This window comes from Vombatus ursinus, unplaced genomic scaffold (assembly GCF_900497805.2).
Source record: "Vombatus ursinus unplaced genomic scaffold, bare-nosed wombat genome assembly UNPS02014801.1, whole genome shotgun sequence".
In the NCBI taxonomy this organism is placed as follows: Eukaryota; Metazoa; Chordata; class Mammalia; order Diprotodontia; family Vombatidae; genus Vombatus; species Vombatus ursinus.
The window spans coordinates 9,801,543-9,823,730 of record NW_020954579.1 but is presented as its reverse complement, the minus strand read 5'-3'; the positions used below and the strand labels follow the sequence as shown (position 1 = coordinate 9,823,730).

At 43.0% G+C, this 22,188-nt stretch overlaps 1 protein-coding gene across 1 annotated transcript in view; it reads right to left on the bottom strand.

Moving 5' to 3' along the window:
* MAPT (microtubule associated protein tau) overlaps nt 1–18,371 on the bottom strand; it is a 168,669-nt gene extending 150,298 nt beyond the window's left edge. Inside the window, exon 1 of the mRNA XM_027873226.1 lies at nt 18,271–18,371. The gene's annotated coding sequence lies outside the window, so the exon portion shown is untranslated. The remainder of the gene's footprint in view (nt 1–18,270) is intronic.
* Between the last annotated feature and the right edge of the window lie 3,817 nt (nt 18,372–22,188).

Genomic DNA, 22,188 nt, shown 5'->3' with positions numbered 1-22,188 from the left:
GCACAACCTACTGTACTTCACACAACACTGCGGCCACAACACTGACCTGATAATGAATATGCTGTCAGAAGGTCACAGAGGGAACTCTTTCTTTTTCCCCCAGCAAAGCCAGCAATGGCCAGCATGTGGAGAACACGAAAGCCACTCACTCATCTGTGTTCTTGTGATGGCACAAGATGAGCAAAATGTCTGTCCCGGGAGAAGAGAGAGAGCTTGAAGCTTTAGCCCGGCCTCATTTACCCCATGATCTCACCAATTGAGCTAATTCTCTTTTTATAAATGCCTTTGACAACTCCTTTAGGCTTCCTCATCTTCCACTCACATGTCTATATCCCAACAAATGCAGGGACAGTTAGAGGAAAAGCCCCTCTTAAAACTTCCATGTAAGATTTAGGCCTGGAAAGGACCCTTGCCAATCTCTTCATTTCACAATGAGGAAACTGAGGTCCAGGGATGTTAAGTGATTTCCAAGGGGATAAAACAAAATAACCAAATTCCTTACTATCAGCTTTTCTTTGTGTTCCCATTTACTCTTTCTGCCTTGTACATCATGATGCATGATCATGAATGTGTATTAGATCTACAAATTTTCCACACGTAGCTCTCCTTATTATTCATTAGCAACTTAATGATCATTATGAAGGACCCATAGTGTTCTAAAGAGGATGAGGAATGTGAAGCCTGCCTATCAGGAATAGAAACATTCATGTCTTCTTCAATGAGATTCAACAAGCACTTACTGCTTCCTACTGGCAAAATGCCAAGACAGGTGTTAAACCACAACTCAATGAAAAACAGGCCCTGCCCTCAGGGGGCTTACATTAAGTTAGCATTTCCTGGCTCCCTAGCAAAATTTTGCAACAGAATCTCTCCTTTGAATCCCTCTGCCCTCACAGAAACTCTCAGTTACACACTGAGGCAGCGAGATGGCAAATGGATAGAGCATTGGGCCTGAAGTCAGGAAGATATGAGTTCAAATTTTACCTCAGACACTAAGTAGTTGTGTGACCTTAGCCAAGTCACTTAACCTGTCTGCTTCTGTTTCTTCATCTGTAACATAAAGATAATAAAAGCATCTACCTCACAGAATTCTTGTGAGGAGTGAATGAATTAACATATGTAAAACAAACCTCAAATGCTAAAATAATTGCTAGTTATTATTTTTATTTTATTGTATGGGGACGATCTTGAACCACCGAATACGGAGTTTTTCTGAACTTTCCACAAAGCCCTGAGCACAGCAGGAAAGGAAAAAAGTGAGAACCTGAGCACAGGTTATAACAGCTGGACAGCTCCTGTTTCACTATCTTGGGAAGAGTCTGATGTTAGGATAGGGAGGTGTCTAGTGTGGGTGGAGGGAGGGAGACAGACTTCACTAGCAATGGTTTCCTTGACACTAGCGGGCTTTCAAGGAACAGAGAGGTAGGTTGGAGCCACTGGGAGTTCTTAGACAAGGAAGAAACATGATAAAAACATGGAGGAAATTAACTGTCGTGGCAATGAGTGGGCATTAGACCAAAGGGAGTTAGAAGAGCTTCTGAGAGGCCTTTGTGATGGTGTGAGGAAACTAGGTCCTGGGCCAGAACAGTGACTATGGAAAAAAGAAAGGAATTATGAATACCCAATTTAACTATGGGGGACGTATGAGAGAGGACGCTACCTGCATCAAGAGGAGGAGCTGATAAATAGAAATGTGGATGGAATGAATTTACATATATACATACATATATATATATACACACACACACACACACACACATATATATGTGTCTAGTGGTAGCGATCTCTAGGGTGGGAGGGATGGGGAAGGGAAGAAAAAAAGGAGAAAAAGAAAAATAAATGTACATAATAACTTTATTATATATTTAAAAGGAATAGCAAATTGTATGTAATGGATTTGCACTTTCATGTGTGATCATCTTTTTATTTATTATATTAAGGAAATGTTTGTTTTGTTCCATAAATTAAAAATTAAGTAAACATTTTTTAAAAAAGAAAGGAAGTGGTGGGACCAGTAGTAAGCAAGATTAACAGACTATCTGATACATTGGCTATAGGGACAAAAAAAAGAGAGAACGGCCCAAACCATTGTGAGGGGATTTCAGATATTCTAAGCATATGGCAAAGCAAATGAGTTTGCAAATCTCCAGTTCTGTGCCAACATCTTTATAGTAACAGTAAACAGCTTCTATTTGTACAGGTCTTTATAGTTCACACTTTGTATCTATTTCCTTATTTGAGCCTCAAAAAGCCTGTAAATTGTGTTGGGGGATGGTCCAAACCAGTGATTTCATCTGTGCAAACTCCCTCCCGATGATGGCGATTTGATCACTGGCAACTTTTGGTCACTGGCAACTTAACAGGTTTAGAGAACTGTCTGGAGGAACTAAGAGTATTATCAATTGACTACAGTCACACAACTACCTAGTTCTCCTCATAGGCAGGCTTTGAATCTGGGTCTTAGTGATCCCAAGGCAAGTTCCTTTATCCTCTGAACCAGGCTGTGATTTATCAAGCACAATGAATATTATCATCCCTATTTTACAGATGAGAAGACTGAGATCCAGAGTGATAAGATGACTTCTCCACTCCTAATCGGTAGTGTTTCCTAATTCCAATTTCTGCTCCTGTATTTCTGAGGCTACCAAGGAAAGGTTAAATCTATTTCTTCATAAATGTGAGGTTTTCCCTTGAGCAGAAGTTCTTAACTTTTGTGTGTGTGTCATGGACCTCTTTGGTAGTCTAGGGAAGCCAATGGATCCCCTCTCAGAAAAACTGATGGGATTATAAAGGAAACCAATTATGTAGATGCCATTTTTTTCCCCTCTGATTTCACAGATCCTCTAAAACCTATCCAGGTTAAGAACTCACACGCTAAAAACTCCTAGCAGGGGTATGCTGGAACCAGCTCCAAGCAGGGAGAGCCAATTGTTAAATTTTCAGTGTGAGCATTTACCTTGGAGAGTGGCAAATACTATAGATCAGGGTTTGAGTTATTGTTTTGTCAATTATCTAGACTTAAGAAAGTGATGGAAAAAATGTTAATAATGTGTCAACTTAAAAGGGTGTCTTGTATACAACCCCTCCTCCCCACCCAGAAGCTGGCTGTTAAACATTTACCAGCACACCTCCGATTCCTGGGTACTTTCTTATACTATAATGACACATATGCTAATGGCCTTTGAATGATGAACGAATGAAAATTCACTGCTAAGCATTGACTATATGTCAAATACTGTGCTAAATGTTGGTGGTACAATAAATAAAGTGAAACCAATCCCTGACCTCAAGGAGCTTATATTCCAACAAGGGAGACAATACATATGGGAGAGTGGTGGTCAGGGAGGGGTGTTTTGGTTTTGAAAGCTACAGGGCTAGTGAATGGAGCCATTGAGGAATGGATTGATACACGTTTTCCAGCAGCAGCAATATGAATTTAATTGCAGTTCCAGAGTTAGAAGAGGGGTGGGAGGGTGAAGGAGGTGGTGACAAGATCACAGAAGAATAATAAAGTGAAGCTTGGTTGGAGTAGCCAGGCCTGATATAGTAGGGCCACAAATAAGATACTCACCAAGCAGGACCTGGGGGGAGTGAGGGACTCCCACTATTCTGAAAAAAAAATGCTTTTACAGGCGCTTATAGCAAGATGCTAAGAGCTAATTGTGTCAACTCGTAATAGGAAGCACACAGCTAGAGGCTTCTAAGCTACAGTGGCAGGAGTGCTGACTACAAGGAACTCAAAGTACTTGTCCTCTTGGCGACCCAACCTGTTAACCTGTAGCCCAGAAAGAGTGCTACAAACGTGATGGAATATTGTTGTGCCGTAAGAAATTATGAAAGGGATGCATTCACAGAAACCTGAGAGGTCTTGTTTGAATTGATAGAGTGAGGCAAGAACCAAAAGAATAATTTACATAATGACTATAATAAGGTGAAGGAAAAGAACTTTGAAGTCTTAAGAATTCTGATCAATGTAATGATCAATGCAATCGTGTCATGATTCCAGAAGACCACAGGATCATGGGATCATAGACAAGAGTAAAGAGGAACCAGCTCCTAGACCCACATATTCACGTGGATATGTGTGTGGGGGGTGTCAAGCCTGGCACACACTGTAATCCACAAATTTTAATGTTATATGCTTTACCCCACCGAGGTTGAGTCTATAGTGGCAAGCATTTGATACTCAAGCTAGACTTCTAAATGGCTTTTTGGGGAGGAGAGAGAGAAACAGGGTATTTTCTAAAACTATGTTCCTTCCGCAAGAGCTCTTTGAAAAGATAAGGACTGGTTCCTAAACTGACTAAGGTTTATGGGGTCAAAAGACATCCCTGCTGACTGCTGCCAGGCCTGAAGGTGATCATTCAAGATGGTTTCTTCCTCTTTCAGTTTTGCCCATTCTTAAGATTAGCCTAATAACAGAGGGCTATTTGTTACTCACTTCAACAAATTCGATTGAATTCAAGAAACTTGTATTAAGATCTACTACATATAGGGGCAGTAGATAGAGCAGCGGGCCTGAGTCAGGAAGACTCATTTTCCTGAGTTCAAATCTGGCTTCAGACACTAGCTGTGTGACCCTGGGCAAGTCACTTAACCCTGTTGGCCTCAGTTTCCTCATCTGTAAAATGAGCTAGAGAAGGAAATGGCAAACCACTCCATTATCTGCCAGAAAACCCCACATGGGGTCATAAAGAGTCAGACACAACTGAACAACAATAAAAATGTGCTGAGTACTAGTGTAGGGTTTTCAGACTTGAACAATAGCTTATATTTATACGGGGCTTTTAAAACATACAAACTTCTCTACTTATGTTACTTCATTTGCTCCCCAGAAAACCATGGGAGATAGGTGCTACTGTTTTCTCTTTTTCACAGATAAAGAAACTGAGGGCTGAGAGGTTCAATGGTTTGCTGGAGGCCACATAACTAGAAAGTTTCATAGGCAGGAGCTGAGCTCAGATACCCCGAGTGTCCAAGACTAGCACTTTTGCCTCTATGCCCTGAATAAGAAGACAAAGAAAAGCTGTGGGTGAGGTGCCTTTGTTCCTTCCCATCCCCTGTCCCTGTCTTTTTCATCTTCCTTTTCCCTGAAACTCTAATAGCGTTGGAAAAGCCAAGGCTTCATCTACAAGAGTAAAATGAAGAGGAGTTCTGATAACGAGTCCATCTAAAATTCATGACGTAAAGGACCCAAAGCATTTGTCTCATCGTCATTTCAGTTTGTCTGTGTAGATGTCTCCCTGTAGCAGAAGGTGACTGAAATCATCTCCAAGCAGACTTCAAAGCAGGGAGGGAAATACTGTACTCCTACTTCATAATACCTCCCATAATGAATTAGGCTTAAACATTCTTCAGACTCCTTGGGAATGAAAAGAAAGATGAGTTGCTAAAGTTTATAAATGTAGATCTGCCGCAAAGACTAAATTTGGCTTTGCTGTCACACATGCCATATGAAACGGTCAGCCTGTTTTAGAGTCTGACTTCCATCTTAAAATACTTTCTCCAAAGTCTCATGTGACATGGGAACCATTCACAGAAGCCAGAGAATCAGAGGCTCTTTTCCAGCTAGTCAGGTGGCCTTTTTAGGGACCATCTTTAGTCAGAATAATGAGAAAATGAGAACAATGGTTTTTGGTTATGACGTACAGTAGCACATGACAAATTGAGGAGAGGGGAACGTGGATCAGTCTGAATGGTTGAAAAGCTTTCAAGCAAATAGAATGCTTGCTTTAATGAATGATATTCTAATGAGGGCAGCTGGGTGGTACAGTGGATAGAGTGCTGAGCCTAGAGTCAGGAGGACTCATCTTCCTGAGTTCAAATCTGGCCTCAGACACTTACTAGCTGTGTGACCCTGGGCAATTCACTTAACCCTATTTGCCTCAGTTTCCTTACCCGTAAAATGAGCTAGGGAAGAAAAAAGTAAACCATTCCAATATCTTTGGCAAGAAAACCCCAAATGGGGTCATGAACAGTCAGATACAACTGAAAAACAACTGAACCACAACAAATCTTTAACAATAAGATTTCTCTAACATAATCTCATTGGTTTTTTTTGTTTAACTTAATAGCATCCATTTTCTCAGCAAGGAGTTTCTTTACCAGGAATTCCTTGTACTAATGAAATCACAAGTTTAGACAAGAAAATAAAAATAAAATATCTACTAGTGCACAAATATGCAAAATATGTATTGAGAGCTTACTATATGGCAAATATTGTAAGAGAGGGTAAAGGAAAAAATCATGAAATATGGTTCCTTCCTTCAAATAGTTTATAATAATAGTTGGAGAAACAGGACTTAATACATATGAGAACAATGGAGCATTTTCTTAGAATGCAGAATTTCAGGGCTGGAAGGGATACATACATCAGGTCATCCATTTCAACCTGTACCTGAACAGAAACCCTTGTCTGTGATATCCCCCCAAAACCTCACGAAAAAGACCTCCAAGTGTAAGGAAACTCATTACTATTGGAGGCAGTTCATTACACTCTTAGACAACTCTAATTATCAGGGAGTCTATTATTATATTATGCCTAAATTTGCCTCTCTGCAGCTTCCATCCACTTCTCCTAGTTTTGCTCTTTGTGGCTAAGTTGAAAAGGCCTAATCTCTCTTTCAAATAACAGTCTTTTAAATACTAGAAGACAGCTATCATGGCGTCTACAAATCTTCTCTTCTGCAGCTCTTTCTACTAATCTCCATTTAGTGTTCATTCATTCATTCAAATGAATAAACTTTATTATCTTGGTCACTCTCAGATCCTGGATGTTGTCCAGCTTATAAATGTCCTTCCTAAAATGCAGTACCCCAGAACTGAACATAATACTCCAGATGTGGTCTGACTAGGGGAAATACAAGCTATTTCCCTTGCCCTAGACACTATGCCTTTCTTAATTATTAAATATTGTAATGGTGTCTATAAGGCCAAAGGAGTAGGGATGAGAGAAATTATCATGGGCTGAGGCAATTAGAGAGATATTCATAGAAGGACTGAGATCTGAGCTGGGCTTTGGAGGACTGAGGTAATTTAGAAAGGTAGAGTAGAGAAGGAAGATTTACTCTAGGCTGGAAGAATAGAAGGAAATGGTCAGTGCATTTTAGAGGGGAATTATTAAGAGATCTAAAAGAGTATAAGGGTGGGGAGATAAGGGTAGGTCTTTACAGAGACCCTTGAAAGTCAGGTGGAGGAGTTTAGACTTCATTCAACAGGAAACAGGAAGACATTGTAGGCTCCTGAATAGGGAAGTGACCTCATCAAAGTTGTCTTACGAAGATTAATCTGGCAGTATTGTGCAAACTAGATTGAAAAGAAAGTAATTAAAATTAGGAAGGCTATTTTTTTTTAAATGCTGCAATGATACAAGTATGTAGAATTCTAGGAGAAGCATCACTGTGTTGTCTGGTACCTAAAAAATGTTTAATTATTGACTGATTGAAAGAAGGCTGGATTTCGAGCCAGAGGATTCAAATTCTGACTAATCTTCAGTCAGTTAGTTGACTCCTATAGGTCTTGGATAACCCAGTCCAATCTTTTAACTTTATGGATGAGGAAACTGAGGTCCAAGGGCTACGCTTCTATTTCTTCTGTGTTAACCCTCTATCCTTTGCTCCTAACCTATACAGGAACTCCTAGGCAAGTAATGAGCACCTGACAGGTGAGGGGTTCTTAACCTTTTTTGTGTTGTGGACCCCTCTTGGCAATCTGGTGAAGCCTACAGACCTCTTCTCAGAATAATATTTTTAAATGTATAAAATAAGACACATAGGATTACAAAGGAAAGTAATCATGATAAAACATCAAAATATTAAAATAACAAAATATTTTTAAAAAACAAGTTCAGGGACCCTAGGCTAAGAACTCCTGCAATAAGTGTTCAACAAGTGCTAGTTAACAGATTCTCTCAGCAGAAAATTATAAATTTAAAAAAATTTAAATTTTAAATTTTAAAAATTATAAATTTAGGAAGGCAGTTAATGAAGGTATGTAGAATGCTTGATAGTATATTTACTAAGAGAACAGTGTGATAACCCAACCAAACTGTCTTGGCTCCTGCCCAATACACAAAGGGAGAATTCCCAAGGAAATCCTTAAGGATCAGAGAAAACTAGGGCAAGAATAGTCTAGGCCTCCCCCATCACAACAATCAATCTATCAAGGTCATCAATATAGAACTAATAGCTGGAGCTATGAGTGCAGATCAAAATAGTTGGCCTTAAGTAGGTTAAACATAGCTGTGAAATTTGCTGCCATTATTAATTTGTGTAACAGATGATGTCTTCATCGTGCAAAGGTAAATTTTAGCCCAGTAGAGGTTTTCTGTCTTACCTAGATTTAGGCAGGGCATGGAATCAGTATAGTAGGCAACAGATCACATGACAGAATCAGGAATCAATGGGGTCCAAGGACACAAGTTAACACCTCATTAAGTCATTAAGTAGCCATCAGAATATCATATTACAGGAAATCAACTCAATGCTTTAGTAGAATAACACGTGGCAAATCAATTTGAGTCACATGCAAAATGCTAGGACAAGAGAGGAAAGATTGCCTCTGAAAAGAATTAGGATGCTGAATTCCTCATCAGCCTCCAGCTTAATTGTGGCAAGAAATAGGAGATGGTGTAGAAAGCTAAAAGGCTTTTAGGAAACTACACCTGAGTTTCAAATGAGCCCTAAAACAGATCACACTTTTCCCTGAGAGAAGTGATGAATCAGCATCAGGAACCTGTCTTTAGAAGTCAGGACATAGATTCAACTTCACTATACCCACTGCAATTTTACATTGATTCCCAAACTTTTTGAAAGGTAAAGCTAGGTGATGTTCTGCAAATTTCACTCCACCCATGAGTAGGTGATGCTTAGGAAAAAGGCCCATGAGCCAAGCTAACTAACTCAGCCTGGAGCCAAGGGACTGATATCAAGTTGGCTGCTCTATTGCAGGCATTCAGGCCCTATGAGAGGGCCTGGGAATATATATACCTGACCTTGGGTATCTGTTAAGCTTACCTGGATGAAGGTGGTGTGGTGGGTCACATGACAGGGTGGTGTGGTGAAAATGAGTCAGGAAACCTGACCTAGAACCCACCTCTGACATTCATTCATTGCAAGATCTCAAGGCAAGACATTACCTTCAAGTAACTTTATTTGGAAAATGGGAATAAGAGCACTTATATTACCCATCTTAAAGGTATTTTAAGGGGAGCACTTTGTAAGCCTTCAGTTGTTTTAGAAATGTGAATTATGGAAAAGGAACTATTTGTACAAAAATATTTATAGCAGCTTTTTTTTTGTGGTGGCCAAGAACTGGAAATTGAGGGGATGTCCATCAATTGGGGAATGGCTAAACAAGTTGTGGTATATGATTGTAATGGAATATTATTTTGCTATAAGAAACAACAAGCAGGATGATTTCAGAAAAACCTGGAAAGACTTACATGAACTGATTTAGAATGAAGTAAGCAGTAAGTACACAGTAACAGCAATACTGCGTGATGAATAACTGTGAATGACTTAGCTATTCTCAGAATTAACAATGATCCAAGACAACCCCAAAGGACTCATGATGAAAAATGCTATCCGCCTCCTGAGAAAGAATTGATGGCAACTGAATACAAACTGAAGTATACTATTTTTCACTTTCTTTCTTTCTTTCCTTTTTTTTTTGTTTGAGTTTTCTTCCACAAAACGACTACTATGGAAATATTGTTTTACATGACTGCACACATGTAACCTACATCAGATGATTGCTTTCCAATCCAAGGATAGAATTTAGAACTCAGAACTTTAAAAAACCTCAAATGTTAAAAATTGTTCTTATGTGTAATCAGGGGGAAAAATAAAAAAAAATATTAAAAAAGAAATGTGAGTTATGACAATTATTACATATTTGGTTTTCTGTCTTACCTAGATTTAGGCAGGGCATGGAATCAGTATAGTAGTCACATGACAGAATCAAGAAGCCAGCACTCAACTACCAACTTTGGCATTAAACTTAAGTGACCTTGGACAAGTCACCACCCACCTCCTTGGATCTCAGTTTCCTCATCCACAAAATTCATAAAATGAGGATATTGGACTGCTTCTAATAAATGGTTCTCTGTTGGTTTTGGCAGCTCTCAACTGTCGGGCTCTAATTGTATCCAGCCTCCTCTATCATCCAAGAACAAAATTTATTATAGATTAGATTCATTAGTTAGCAATTATATGGTGCTTTAAGGTTTGCAAAGTCCTTTACATGTTATCTCACTGAATCCTCACCATAAATAATGGGTATGTGGGTAGTTATTATCCCATTCTACAGATGATTTAGAGTTGAAAGGGACTGCAAAAAGTCACATGGTCCAACCCTTTTATTTTACAGATGAGGAAACCGAGGCCAACGAGTGACTTATTCAAAGTCACCCAAGTAGTGAAAGAGGCAGGAGGGCCTTTGACTCCAAATCTAGCACTACTCCTGTTATACTAGGCTTCCTCACTGAGAATTGACTGATTAAACACGAAGAAGCCTAAACACTAAGAATCTGTTCCAGATTCAAAAAGCTCCCAGTAACTCACAGGTCCCTGTCTCATCGGCTATGCTCTGACACGAATTCTCTCTTCCCTTCCCAGCTATTGATTTTCTTTGTAGTCTGCAGTCCAATGTTGACTTCAGTCTTTCTTAGAAGGCCAAAAGGTGCCTGGGATGCTGGAAGTAACTTGCCTCAAGTCACACGGCCGATATTTGACAAAGGCAGGACCTGATGTCAGGTGATGCTGACTCCAAGCCCGTCGGACTCTTTATTACATTACACCTCATTAGCCCTCAGGTGTGATTATGCATCTATTCCATACTGCCTCTCATATGCAATTACCATCAATCTCTTTCTTACCATTCTTTCTCTCAGGTGTGATTATTATCCCATTTTATGGAAGAGAAAACTAAGGTTCTAACAGGTCAAATGATTTGTTTGGGGCCACAGAGTGAGCAAGCGAGGCAAGATTTGAACCAAAGCCTTCCCAATTCCAAATCCAGCACTCTGTCCACTGTACCAGTACATTCCTGGCAATAAAAACTTTGAGTGCCTCTCCCAATATGGGCCTATTTACTTATTTATAAATTATATGCATATACAATAATACTAATAATTAGGGGCATTGTAAAACATATACAAATAACAAAAATGTTAAAAGGAGGAGGTAAAGGTAGAATAATTTTTTATCCCAGAGTCGATAGGGAGCCAAGATAGTTTTTTGAGTAGTGGAGTGACAAGGTGTGTCATCTGCATCTTAGAAACATCACTTTGAGAGCTTTGTGAAGGATGAGCTGGAATAGGGAGAGACCTGAGGCAGGGAGACCAATTAAGAGTTTACTGCTATAGACTAGATGAGGGGTGATGAGTGCTTGGGAGATTCAAGAAGTTTTTGCTGAGTTGTTTCAGTCCTATTCGACTCTTTGTGACCCCATTTGGGGTCATCTTGGCAAAGTTACTGGAGTGGTTTGCCATTTGCTTCTCCAGCTCATTTTACAGATGAGAAAACTGAGGCAAACAGGGTGAAGCGACTTGCCCGGGGTCACACAGCTGCTAGTAAGTGTCTGAGGCCAGATTTAAACTCAGCAAGATGTCTTCCTGACTCCAGGCCCAATGCTCTATATTGATTGCACCACCATCTGCCCTAATTCAATAAGTGTAGAAGTAGAAATAACAAGATTTGGCAAGATATATGGGGTGTAAACCTGGGGAAGATGCTGGTACAACTGGCAGAAAAAGGACAGTTTGGAAGAGGGTACTGGTTTTAAGAAAAAGATAATGAGTTCACTTTTTGGACAAGTTGAGTTTGAGATGCCTATGGAATAACCAGTTTGAAATGTCCAATAGGAAGTTGGTGATGCAGGAACAGAGCTCAGGAGAGAGACTAGGGCTGACAGATAGATTTGGTTATCATTCTGCATTTATAACATAATTAGACCTGTGGGAGCCACTGAAATTGCCAAATGAGAGAATAAAGATAGAAAGGAGGAGAAGACTCAGAACAGAGCCTTGGGGTATACCCACAGGGAGGGAGTAGGGCATGATTATCCAACAAAGGAGACTCTGGGGTTGTCTGATTGGTAAGAGGAGAATCAAATGTGACCAATGTCATGAAAACCCAGAGGAGGGAGTATGCTAGAGGTGAAGGTAATCAACTGTCAAACGCTTCAGGAAAATTAAGAAGGCGGAGGAGGATTGAGAAAAGACCTTTAGAATGGCAACTGATAACTCTTGAGAGTGGTTGTAATGAGGGAGGACATTCACGTAATGATCTGCACTGTCTTAACCATTTTATGCCTGCTCATCCTGTCCCAAAACAAAAAGGCAGGACTCTTATGGGTCACTGTCTTGGAGTGCAGAACTCCCCTTAGGAGTGAGTGCTTCTGCAGCTATGAAGTAATCTGGGTTACAGGAGCGGTGGGCATTTCGTGGGGGAGGAAGGATTTTCTAAATAACATCTGTGCAGCTGCTGCTATGAGTTGGGGTTAAATTATAACTACCCCAAGGGGCTGACATCCGCCTCAGAACGGGAGAGACTGGAACAACCCTGGTGGTTGCAGGGAAGGTGGGATTCAACCTATCTTCCTACCCTCCTACTGGTTGATCACATACCTACTGGGGTCATGCCATGGCCCCCCAGGGAATCCCCACCCTCACTCTGGAGACCATGGCACTGTAACACATTATAGGTTGGTCTAAACAACCTAAGCGGTCTCTTCCAAATGGGATTCTATGTACCTTGCTCAATTGCAAGTTCAGGATTAGAAACTTCTGTCAAAAATTTATGCTTTAGGAGTGGATTGTGTTCCAAAATTTTACTTGAAAATCAGTTGTTTTGAATTTGGAATGCATTTTCTTATGGAAATAATTTTATATATGGCTGTAAGGATTTCTGGCCAGGCTACAGAAAACCAAAATAACCCATATGTAGGTGGGTGGTGCAATGCATAGAGTGCTGGAACTGGCATCAGAAAAACTCATTTTTCCTGAGTTCAAATTTGGTCTCAGACACTTACTAGCAGCTGTGTGACCCTGGGCAAGTTACTTAACTCTATTTGCCTCAGTTTCCAAATCTGTAAAATGAGCTGGAGAAGGAAATGGCAAATCACTCCAGTATCTTTGCCAAGAAAACCCCAAAATGGAGCCACAAAAAGTTGGACACAACTGAACAAAATAACAATAATACTAGACCCTATACCCCTTAATGTATAACAATGTTTCTATGGAAAGAGTATTCATTGTGCCAAGAGCACCCCCTAATTTTCCCTTTCCCTGCTCCCCACCCCAACTCTGGAAGCAGAAGCAGGGACTTCCTCACCTCTGTCTCTCCTTATGAGAGGCAATAGGAACAAAGATTTTCCTATCTCCAGGTACTGGTCATAGAGGAGGGGAAACTTAAAATCTAGCGGGGGGGGGGGGGGGGGGGGGGGGTGGCAATTACATCCATTGTTTGAGGCTCTTGGGTAACTTGTGAATTAAAAGCTAGATAATATAGTAAAATGGATGAGAACATCTGTGCTGAGGGAATGTGGAGAAGCCTCCTCAGTTAATGGATGATGTAATCTAATATGAAAGGGGCTAAGATGGCAATTTATTTAAATAAAAGAAAATGAAAACTGCTAATATATACCTCTTCTTATGATCCAAAACAACGGAATCTTAATAAATCAAAACATATGTTTTCTTCTTGCAATTTGTCTGAAATGTGTTTCTTTTGTCCTTGTCAGAAGAGGCATGCTTAATAGAAGTCGTTTAAAAACCACACCCTTTCAGCCTCCATTTGTGCTGATAGCTCTTTGAGAACTAGCAAAGACACACAATTGCAAAATTTTTGTCAGTCACCTGGTTAGAAGCACATATATAAACTGATGCCTCCTCCTATGGGAATGGCCTGATGGTAAATTAAAAATAAGCTTAATGGATGCATGAAACTTACCTGATAGGAAAAACAAATAGCCAGCTGCATGAGAACCCTTACTAGAAATGAAGAGTTGGATTAAGGGTAGGTGATAAAGGAGCAAGGAAGGGTAGGAAAGAAATTCAGGAGGACTAGATAAGAAAGGATGAGAGGAAATACAGCTGTGAAACCTTAAACCTGCAATAAGACTTTTGGGACACCCTGTATAAGCAGCCTTGAAATTTAAAGAGATAAAAACATAAAATGAAATCCCAGGATTATTTAAAAAAAATTGTTGTTCCTCACCAAAACCTTTCTTAAATCACCTTTTAAAATGGAAGATTCTTTTAAAAAGTTATTTCTACCAAAAAGGTTATTTAGCTGCAACATATATAACATTCACTAATTTGCATGTCACTCACTCATAGTTAACTCTAGACATGAACACCACAGGAGTGCAGCGGTTTTCTCCAGGGAGTAGGGCATGATATTAGAAGGCAGAAAAACAAGGAGGGAAGTCAGCCCGGCTTCTCAAGATAATGGCCTTTGCAAAACAGCAGAGATCTGTTAGTGCAAGGTTGAAGAAAGTAGGAGGACAACTGGGTATTAGTCCAATGGTCTGGGTAACTTGCATTTTTCTTTTTCAATTTTTTGGGGGGGATCAGGAGGAAAAGAAGTACCCTAACATTCTTGGAAATTCTGCCGAATTGCTTGGCATCTTAAGGCCCTGTAGAGGTCCTCTGACCCTGGTAAGCAGCCACAAGACAGATGTTTCAGCCTAATACATCTCAGGCTTGCCTTAAAGACTAAACAGTACCCTGATTATTCCATTACCCATTACGTTTGGTGAAAGTTAAAAAAAAAACAACAAACAGTCATTTGAAGCTCAAAGCTCAAAATTAACATAGTAATCATCCTGACAGGAGATGAAATGCAATCTAGTCCATTACAAATCCTCCACCAAAGTTCAGTTTTAAAGAGTCATATAAAATGATTTTTTAAAATCACATTTTAAAAAATCATCCAAATTATTCTTCTACTTGGAGAAGTATTTCAAAATGGAGTAGCATTTTAGCAGTTCAACCCATGCTTTTATTCAGGGTTTGGTGAACTAAAGGCATTAGGCCCTTCCATCCCTTCTGTTCTTCAAATCAACAGAAGCTGAAAACATTTCCATTCAGTAATAATAGCCTGTCATAACTACAGAAATCCATCCTCACTGGGATAACATCTGGCTGGTATCACTAGAATAATCCTCATTCTTTGTTAGATAAATGCCTTTGGAAATAACTTTGACTAGGTCCCCACATTCACAGACTGGGGGTGGGGATGGGTGAGGTGGGAACCACTTAAAGCCCTTTCACTCCCTCCCATCTCTGTCCTTAGCTTCTACTGGAGATGCAGGGCTAAGTTATTCCAAGAATGAATATTGAGATCAACTCAGAAAGCAGATAGTATAATACTTTAGGCCATACTTCCCTCCTATTTCCCACCTCACCAAATCCCTTCCTTACAACGGTAGTGTTTATTCTTTGTTAATTTCCTACGTGGAAGGGAAGAATCATCTAGAAAAAGCTACTGATGCAGATGCTGCGTTTGTACTGCTCCCCCCGGTGGCTGTCTCCCTGATATCACCCCACCCATCTTCCATATCACAAGACTGCAAATGGCCTTGACCTCCTCACTAATTCTCCAGGGAGATTGGTGGGGGTAGGGGAGAGGAAGAGAATGAAACTTCTAAAAATAAATGCCTGTCGCCAATTAATTTACTGTAAAGATCTGTCTACAATCTGTCCCACTATGACCCCAGTGAATCTGTGACTGTGGTTAGCAAAAGACACCAACTAGCCTTGTTCCTTGTTGGGTGCCGCCTCCACAGTAAGTAGGACTCACATCTCCAGGGAAGTCTGGAGATGCCTCCCCAACTCCTTGCACAAGGCCATTCCCTAAAGAAAGAAATCCTAGAAGCCTGGGGTCCTTCCTACTCAATCTTCTCCGATTACCATCAACCCCTCCTTGCCCTGATCCTCTTTCAGCAAAAGGCCAGTCGCTTTTCCAGCTCAGCCCCAGGCACTGGTTGTCCCTGGGCGCCCGGACCAGAAGAGCACTCTATATTACACAACGCTCGGACCTGCAGGCGTCCCTCTGCGCAACATGCGCCAATCTGCCAGTCCTCGCACGGATCTGTCAAATAAGAAGAGCAGGACCCTTTTGGTTTGTGTGTGGATTAACATGCAGAGGGTGTGTACATGCGCGCGCGCATGGCTGTGTGCGCGCGCGCGTGCGCGCCGCGAGGGGTGGTGGCCACGGGATAGTGCCCCGGCCCGGGAATTAACTAGCGGGACTGTGCGCCAGGGCGCGTGCGGGTATGGGAGCTCCTGGCACGGAGGGAACGACGCAGAGAGGCAACTCCCGCAAGACAGAGGGATGGCTTTTTTCGTTTGTTTGTTTGTTTTGTCATTTTCTCAAACCTTAAGCAGCCTCCCAGAAGGCGAGGGAACACCTGTGATCCTTCCCTAGCCAGCTTGGGTGGTCCAGTTTGGCATCCGCGCGTGCCCGGTCCTAAAAAGGGGCGTAGTCCCGGCTGCGCGCGGCGGCCAGCAGAGGTTTGCAACGATCGAAAGCCTTCGCTGTTCCTACACAGTGTGGGAAACGAAAACCCTCCCTGGGAATTTGGGCACATATTCTCAGAAAACCCCGGAAACAGCGAAGAGAAGTGCCTATTGTATCCTTGCCATCGGCGCTGTCACGTTGGTTCCTCGGTTATTAAAGGGGGGAAAATAGATTAAACAAAAGCCCGCTGATTCTAGAGCGACACAGTCTTGGGAGTGGGTGGGGTGGCGTGGCTCGGGGGAGACACCACCCTTCTCAATCAGACGAGATTTTAAAACCATAGCGGGGAAACGTGAATCCTTTAACAGAGAGACACAAAGCGGCACCATCCCCAGCGTACGATTCCCTAAGGCCATTTCCCCTGCGGTATCAAAATGAAAAGATTTCATAGTAGAGTTCTCCCCTTCTCGCTTTTAACTATATCACCACATGTTGTCCTGTTTCCTACAGGGAATATGCCAACGGGATCACAACGGCATTATAAGGACATGTCAGACTGCAAAATATGGCACCACCGATTTGAAAAAGAGAGGAGGGGGAGAAAGCCCATCCTCTCCCTCCCTTCCCCCCCTCCCCCCACTCCAGATACACACCTACTGCAGCATCCAGAGACAAGCCCTTACCGCCATCACGGCCACCGTGAAGGGCCGGCTCCGGAACTGACAGCGCTACCCGCTGCGGGTAAGCGAGGAACGAAAACCCGCGAAGGGAAGAGAAAGAAATCCACCCTTTCAAAACGCACCTTGCAGCCCACAGCCCTGAGTGCGGCAACTGACGTTTGCAAAAAAGCAGCTCGATTTTCCGAGTGACCAAGGCGGGGACGCAGCCGCAGTGCTGGACACACACACACACACACACACACACACACACACACACACACACACACACACCCTCATTTCGGGGGGGGAGGGAGTGAAATAAAAAAAATACCTTCCCCCCTCAAGAAAGGTCAATCTCAACATTCATCTGCTTTTCGAATTTTAGTTTTGGGCACAGGGAGAATAAAAACTGAGGACGAACTTGGCATCCATCCGTCTATCCATCCATCCATTCAAAGACCCCTCCCAATTAGGCGAACTCACTCCACCTTAGCCAACATGTCCCCCGAATTCTGAGAAAGAAAGACGGGTTGGGGGTGGGGACCGAGGAAGCCTTCCACCTGAAGCACACTTGTGCAGCCAAAGGAGACCCGGGGTGGGAAGGCATCTTGTGGAAAATCCACCCCACGCCCTCCCGAGGGCTGAACGCAAAACGGGAAATCTGATGCAGGTTTCTGGGAGATTGGAAATTTCTTCTCCCTCATCCTCATCCAAACTGCCCCCCCTTCCCCTGGTCCCCACCCCGTCCTGGTCGTTGGCATTGGAAAAGATGCTCCTTGCCCTATTGCGGCAAGTGGTATGGGGGAGGGGAACAGTAAGCCCCCTCCTTTTTTTCCTCCGAGGTCATTGCAACTGGCTCCCACACTTCTTTCCCCAGGTTAATGCAAAAGCTTTTATGCCTTATCCCCTTTTTCCTTCATCCACAAACGCTTTTCCTTTATGAGTTGCCAGTGAAATCCAGCGATCCTCCCCCACCCGGGTCGCAGCCTGCGGCGCTGGGGTGGGGGTCAGAGGTATCCCTCTCTGCCTGCCGGGCGCTCAGCTCTCCAGCCCTAGGACGGCAAAGTCGGCTGCAGCCTGGCGTAGAGACGGAGCTGCGGGGTAGGGAGCGGAGCAAAGCAGTTTCCCGAAGCCTACGCGCTTACCTGCTTGGCGGGTGCGAGGGGTATACCGAGCGCGGAAAAGGTGGCGGTGGTGGCGGACGCGGTAGTGATGGGTGGCAGTATATGGTGGGCGGAGGTGGGTGGCAGTGGGCGAGAGCGGGCGCGCGTAGCCGAAGAGCAGAGTGCGCGACCACGGCGCCTCCCCGCGAACGAAGTAACTCAGCAGCAGCAGCGGCGGCAGCAGCAGCAGCAGCACCAGCAGCAGCAGAGGCAGCAGGAGTGCGGGGGCGGAGGCCCAGAGCAGGCAGCAAGTGCAGAGCCGGAGAGCTAGCGCAAGCGCGACTCCCCGCCTGAAGGGCCCTCCCTTCCTCGCCGCCGTCTTCTCCTCCGGACGCCAGGGGGAGCCCTCGAGCGACCGGGAGCCCGGCCCTCCCGTCTCTCCGTTGCCCCTGCCGCAAGTCTTCTTTCCTTTCCCCCCCGTGGTTCTCTCTTTCTCCCCTCCCCACCCAGTGAATCTCAACCCCAACCCCTCCCTCACCCACCGTAGAGCCTGGGTTCCCCAGCACTGACAGGCGCGCGCGCTCGTGCCCCAGCGCATGCGCACGCGCCTCTCTTCCACCCCATGCGTACACCCCCTTCTCCTGACAGCCTGGGGCCTTTGTCTCGTCAGAGAGACCTGGGGGCTTTTCTCTGGGGGGAGGGGGACACAGTGCGGGCAGCCAGCTCTGATAGCTCTGACACCCCCAGAGTCACAGAAGCACGGGCTGGGGCGGTCCCCTAGGACAGAGAGGACCCCCGTATCCCTCCCCCATCCCTTCTGCAGCCCCCGGGTCCCAAGCCCTGTCATAATCACAACATCGTGGGGTTGGGGCTGAGGGGCACTTCAGGGTCGTCTAACCCATCCCACCCCCCATTTTTACAGAGGAGGAAACGAGGCCCAGAAAGAGGTTAAGGGATTTGCCCAAGGTCACAAAGCAGCAGATCTGCCTCACTACCATCCCCATCTTCAAAAACCCATCACTTGGTCCATCCATTCCTAATAGCTTGTGCCCTACATTTCTTCAACCTTCTGTGGCTCCTTGAGAAATCCATCTACATACAATCGACACCCTCATCTCCCTTTTTTTCCCCCCTCACTCTCTTCTTAATTGGGATTTGAACCCAGGTCCTCTGGCTGGGAATCAATCTTGCTGTGCATACTCCTCCACTCACCTCCCTTGTTCGGCTAAGTGGTCATTTCTGACTTCTCAGGGACAACCAGGTGACACAGTGGAGAGAGCATTACTAGGAGTAAGGAAGAGGAGTTCACCTTGGACTTTTTACTAGCTGGATGACCCTGGGCAAGTAATTCACATAATATCTGTGTGTCTCAGTTTCCCCATCTGTAAAATGGAGATAATAGGACTTTCTTCTCAGAATTGTTATGAAGATAAAATGAGATAATATTTATAGAGTGCTTTCCAAACCTTTTTTTTATTCTTGGGCTCAAAAATCACTGCAGTCAGGGACTAAAGCCATGAAATTCCAAGGACCTTTGATCCTTGGAAGAAAATGCTATGGCAAATCTGGACAGCATACTAAAAAGCAGAGACATCACTTTTCCAACAAAGGTACAGTATAGTCAAAGCTATGGTTTTTCCAGTAGCAATATCTGTCTATCTATTTATCTATCTATCTACATATACATATACATATACATATACATATACATATACATATACATATATATATATGACTGTGAGAATTGGACCATAAAGACAGCTGAGTTCCGTAGAATCGAGTTTTCCCGAATTGTGCTGGAGAAGACTTTTGAGAGTCCCTTGGACAGCAAGGAGGTCAAATCAGTTAATACTTAAAGAAATTAATTCAAGTTATTCACTGGAAGGTCAAATACTGAAGCTGAAGCTTAAATACTTTGGCCACATAATGAAAAGATGGGACTTATTAGAGAAGACCCTGATGTTGGAAAAGACTGAAGACAAAAGGAAAAGGGAATGGCAGAAGATGAGAGGATACATGGTGTCATGAGAACAACAAATACAAACTTGGACAGACTTGGAGAGATGGTGGAGGGTAGAAGGGCCTGGCATGCTGTGGTCTTTGAAGTCACAAAGAGTTGGGCATGACTGAATGGCTGGACGACAACAAGAAATTGCAAACCTTAAAGTGATATATAAACGCTAGCTATGTAGTAGTAGTAGTAGTAATAGTAGTAGTGGTAGTAGTGGTAGTAGTGGTAGTAGTAGTAGTAGTAGTAGTAGTAGTAGTAGTAGTGGTGGTGGTAGTAGTAGTAGTAGTAGTTGTTGTTGTTGTTGTTAATGTCCCTCCTTCCATTTTCCTTTTCCACGCTGCCTTGAATAGGGAGATTCATATTTATTTGCTAAATACCCAGTATTTCTTAAGTAGGCCAGTTTTGGAAGGCTGCAGTTCATCAGAGTGGAAAGAGCTGGGGATTGAGGGAATTTCAGATCTAGGGGAGAGGGAGGGTGATAGAATGTCTTTGGAGTCAAAGGGCCTGGATTCCAATCCTGATTCTGCCATTTCTACCTGTGTGACCTTCTCCACATCACTTAACATCTGTGGGCTTCAATTTCCCCACATGTAAAATAAGAGAGAGGATCCCTTCCAGCTCAAAATCTATGATTCAATGGGCTTGACTACTCCTTTGCTGTGTGACCTTGGACAGCTAGAAGGGCAGCAGGGTGTAGTGGACCCAAGTACTGGACTTGGGTTCCAGTATGGCCTCTCATGAACAAAGTATATGACCTTGGACAAGTTATTTACCCTCCCTAGGCCTCAGTTTTCTCTTCTGTAAATTAGGGTTTGGACTAGATTGATCTCTAAGGTCCTTCCAGTCCTAACATATGGTTCTATAATTCGTTGGGGCAAGGCAATCCTTTTACACCTCCCTGAGTGACTCACTATCTCACTCACCACAGCAACTTTTGTAAACCTTTCATTCCTCTCTCAGCTGAGATTTTTTCTCCTCAGTTGAGATCCAGCCTCTCAGCTGAGATTTTTGCTCCATATTCCACAAGAAAAAAATGTTGGACATTTGCGGAGAGCTCCCTCTTTTCCTTTCCTCCTCACCTCAAATCACTCAGATCCCTTCTGTAACTATCTCCTCCTTTACCCATCTAACCCTTCTTTCAAAGACAGACAGCTCTACATATACAAGTGATTCCATTCCCTCTTCTCTAGCAGATTGCTCTCTTCTGTTATCCCTATTCTGTTATTAATCTTCAATCTCTCCTTGTCTGCTGGCTGCTTTTTTACTGCTTACCAACATGCCTATGTCTCCCCAACCTCAAAAAACCGTCTTTTCGTCAATCCCTTCCAACCATCTATTGTCTCATGTCTCTACTCCCTTTTGTGACTAAACTCCTTGAGAAGTTCATTTACTGCCAATGCTTCCACTTCCATTTTCCCCACTTTCTTCTTAATTCTCTGTGCCCTGATTTCTGACCTCACTGTTCAACTGAAATTACTCTCTCCAGTTACCAATGATGTCTTCTTAATCATCAAATCTAATGGCCTTTTACTTGACCCCTCTGCAGCCGTTACCCTATTGAACACCCTCTTCCTGATACTCTCTTTTCTCTATATTTTTGTGATTCTGTGCTCTCCTGGTTCCCTTCCTATCTGTCTGACCACTCACTCCTCAGTGTCCTCTCCTAGAGCTTCATCTAAGTCATGCTTGCTAACCATAGGTGTCTCTCAAGGCTCTGTCTTAGGGCCCTTATTTATTCTGCCTCATACTATTTCATTAGAGGATCTCATCAGCTCCCTTGGATTCAATTACATCTTTATGCAGATAATTTTCAGATCTATTCCTCCAACCCCAACCTATCTCTTGACCTCCAGTCTTTCATCTCCACCAGCATGGAAATGAACTGGATGTCCTGTAAATATCTTAAATTCAACCTATCTAAACCTGAACTTCTTTTCTTTCCTTCCAAA